Raw genomic sequence first — 4,366 nt, 5'->3', positions numbered from 1 at the left:
TAAGCTAAATATGTGGTCTTGGTCGATTTTGGGAACAATTAAGCTAATATGTGTCGATTTAAGCATAAGATAAGGTTGGTGCAAATTGATTTTTGTTAAAATTGTGTCGGTTTTTGGTCAGTTTCGGGTAGAAATAAGATAAATATGTGGTCGATTTAGGCTTAAAATGAGTTTGGTGCAAAATTGATTTTTTGTTAAAAGGGTTTCGGTTTTTTGGTCGATTTTGGGTACAATTAAGCTAATATGTGGTCTTGGTCGATTTTGGGTACAATTAAGCTGAATATGTTGTCGATTTAAGCATAAGATAAGGTTGGTGCAAAAATGACTTTTTTTAATTGGTGTCGGTTTTTGTTCGATTTGGGTACAATTAAGCTAAATATGTGGTCGATTTAAGCATAAGATAAGGTTGGTGCAAAATTGATTTTTTGTTAAAATTGTGTCGGTTTTTGGTCAGTTTCGGGTAGAAATAAGCTAAATATGTGGTCGATTTAGGCTTAAAATGAGTTTGGTTGCAAAATTGATTTTTTGTTAAAAGGGTTTCGGTTTTGGTCGATTTTGGGTTTAATTAAGCTAAATATGTTGTCGATTTAAGCATAAGATAAGGTTGGTGCAAAATTGATTTTTTGTTAAAATTGTGTCGGTTTTTGGTCAGTTTCGGTAGAAATAAGCTAAATATGTGGTCGATTTAGGCTTAAAATGAGTTTGGTGCAAAATTGATTTTTTGTTAAAATGGTTTCAGTTTTTGGTCGATTTTGGGTACAATTAAGCTAAATATGTTGTCGATTTAAGCATAAGATAAGGTTGGTGCAAAAATGACTTTTGTTTAATTGTGTGTCGGTTTTTGGTCGATTTTGGGTACAATTAAGCTAAATATGTGGTCGATTTAAGCATAAGATAAGGTTGGTGCAGATTTGATTTTTTGTTAAAATTGTGTCGGTTTTTGGTCAGTATCGGGTAGAAATAAGCTAAATATGTGGTCGATTTAGGCTTAAAATGAGTTTGGAGCAAAATTGATTTTTTGTTAAAAGGGTTTCGGTTTTTGGTCGATTTTGGGTACAATTAAGCTAAATATGTGTTTCGGTCGATTTGGGTACAATTAAGCTAAATATGTGGTCGATTTAAGCATAAGATAAGGTTGGTGCAAAATTATATTTTTTGTTAAAATTGTGTCGGGTTTTTGGTCAGTATCGGGTAGAAATAAGCTAAATATGTGGTCGATTTAGGCTCAAAATGAGTTTGGAGCAAAATTGATTTTTTGTTAAAAGGGTTTCGGTTTTTGGTCGATTTTGGGTACAATTAAGCTAAATATGTTGTCGATTTAAGAATAAGATAAGGTTGGTGCAAAATTGATTTTTGTTAAAATTGGTGTCGGTTTTTTGGTCAGTTTCGGGTAGAAATAAGATAATATGTGGTCGATTTAGGCTTAAAATGAGTTTGGTGCAAAAATTGATTTTTTTGTTAAAAGGGTTTCGGTTTTTGGTCGATTTTGGTACAATTAAGCTAAATATGTGGTCTTGGTCGATTTTGGGTACAATTAACTGAATATTTGTCGATTTAAGCATAAGATAAGGTTGGTGCAAAAATGACTTTTTGTTTAATTGGTGTCGGTTTTTGTTCGATTTTGGGTACAATTAAGCTAAATATGTGGTCGATTTAAGCATAAGATAAGGTTGGTGCAAAATTGATTTTTTGTTAAAATTGTGTCGGTTTTTGGTCAGTAGGGTAGAAATAAGCTAAATATGTGGTCGATTTAGGCTTAAAATGAGTTTGGAGCAAAATTGATTTTTTGTTAAAATGGTTTCGGTTTTTGGTCGATTTTGGGTACAATTAAGCTAAATATGTGGTCGATTTAAGCATAAGATAAGGTGGTGCAAAAGTGATTTTTTGTTAAAATTGTTCGGTTTTTGTCAGTTTCGGGTAGAAATAAGCTAAATTAGTGGTCGATTTAGGCTCAAATGAGTTTGGTGCAAAATTGATTTTTTTGTTAAAATGGTTTGGTTTTTGGGTCGATTTTGGGTACAATTAAGCTAAATATGTGGTCGATTAGGCATAAAATGATTTGGTAACAAAAGTGAGTTTTGTTAAAAGGTTTCGGTTTTTGGTCGATTTTGGGTACAATTAAGCTAAATGTGTCGATTTAAGCATAAGTAAGGTTGGTGCAAAAATGACTTTTTGTTGAAATATGTGGTCGATTTAGGCTTTAAATGAGTTTGGTGCAAAATTGATTTTTTGTTAAAGGGTTTCGGTTTTTGGTCGATTTTGGGTACAATTAAGCTAAAATATGTGGTTTCGGTCGATTTTGGGTACAATTATGCTAAATATGTGGTCGATTTAAGCATAAGATAAGGTTGGTGCAAAATTGATTTTTTGTTAAAATTGTTTCGGTTTTTGGTCAGTTTCGGGTAGAAATAAGCTAAATATGTGGTCGATTTAGGCTTAAAATGAGTTTGGTGCAAAATTGATTTTTTTTTAAATGGTTTCGGTTTTTGGTCGATTTTGGGTACAATTAAGCTAAATATGTGGTCAATTTAAGCATAAGATAAGGTTGGTGAGAAATGATTTTTTGTTAAAATTGTGTCGGTTTCGGTCAGTTTCGGTTAGAAATAAGCTAATATGTGGTCGATTTAGGCTCAAAATGAGTTTGGTGCAAAATTGATTTTTTGTTAAAAGGGTTTAGGTTTTGGTCGATTTTGGTACAATTAAGCTAAATATGTGGTCGATTTAAGCATAAGATAAGGGTGCAAAATTGATTTTAAGGAAAAATTGTGTCGGTTTTTGGTCAGTTTCGGGTAGAAATAAGCTAAATATGTGGTCGATTTAGGCTTAATGAGTTTGGTGCAAAATTGATTTTTTGTTAAAAGGGTTTCGGTTGTTGGTCGATTTTGGGTACAATTAAGCTAAATATGTGGTCTTGGTCGATTTTGGGTACAATTAAGCTAAATATGTGGTCGATTTAAGCATAAGATAAGGTTGGTGCAAAATTGATTTTTGTTAAAATTGTGTCGGTTTTTGGTCAGTTTCGGGTAGAAATAAGCTAAATATGTGGTCGATTTAGGCTTAAAATGAGTTTGGTGCAAAATTGATTTTTTGTTAAAAGGGTTTCGGTTTTTGGTCGATTTTGGGTACAATTAAGCTAAATATGTGGTCTTGGTCGATTTTGGGTACAATTAAGCTGAATATGTTTGTCGATTTAAGCATAATATAAGGTTGGTGCAAAAGTGATTTTTTGTTAAAATGGTTTTCGGTTTTTGGTCGATTTTGGGTACAATTAAGCTAAATATGTGGTCGATTTAAGCATAAGATAAGGTTGGTGCAAAAATGATTTTTTTGTTAAAATTGTGTCGGTTTTTGGTCAGTTTCGGGTAGAAATAAGCTAAATATGTGGTCGATTTAGGCTTAAAATGAGTTTGGTGCAAAATTGATTTTTTGTTAAAAGGGTTTCGGTTTTGGTCGATTTTGGGTACAATTAAGCTAAATATGTGGTCTTGGTCGATTTTGGGTACAATTAAGCTGAATATGTTGTCGATTTATGCATAAGATAAGGTTGGTGCAAAATTTGATTTTTTGTTAAAATTGTGTCGGGTTTTGGTCAGTTTCGGGTAGAAATAAGCTAAATATGTGGTCGATTTAGGCTTAAAATGAGTTTGGTGCAAAATTGATTTTTTGTTAAAAGGGTTTCGGTTTTTGGTCGATTTTGGGTACAATTAAGCTGAATATGTTGTCGATTTAAGCATAAGATAAGGTTGGTGCAAAAGTGATTTTTTGTTAAAATGCTTTCGGTTTTTGGTCAATTTTGGGTACAATTAAGCTAAATATGTGGTCGATTTAAGCATAAGATAAGGTTGGTGCAAAAATGATTTTTTGTTAAAATTGTGTCGTTTTTGGTCAGTTTCGGGTAGAAATAAGCTAATATGTGGTCGATTTAGGCTTAAAATGAGTTTGGTGCAAAATTGATTTTTTGTTAAAAGGGTTTCGGTTTTTGGTCGATTTTGGGTACAATTAAGCTAAATATGTGGTCTTGGTCGATTTGGTACAATTAAGCTGAATATGTTGTCGATTTAAGCATAAGATAAGGTTGGTGCAAAATTGATTTTTTGTTAAAATTGTGTCGGTTTTTGGTCAGTTTCGGGTAGAATAATATAAGGTTGGTGCAAAAATGACTTTTTGTTTAATTGGTGTCGGTTTTTGTTCGATTTTGGGTACAATTAAGCTAAATATGTGGTCGATTTAAGCATAAGATAAGGTTGGTGCAAAATTGATTTTTTGTTAAAATTGTGTCGGTTTTTGGTCAGTATCGGGTAGAAATAAGCTAAATATGTGGTCGATTTAGGCTTAAAATGAGTTTGGAGCAAAATTGATTTTTTGT

Source organism: Drosophila miranda, unplaced genomic scaffold (assembly GCF_003369915.1).
Source record: "Drosophila miranda strain MSH22 unplaced genomic scaffold, D.miranda_PacBio2.1 Contig_AX1_pilon, whole genome shotgun sequence".
NCBI classification, from domain to species: domain Eukaryota; kingdom Metazoa; phylum Arthropoda; class Insecta; order Diptera; family Drosophilidae; genus Drosophila; species Drosophila miranda.
This window is presented reverse-complemented; position numbering follows the sequence as displayed.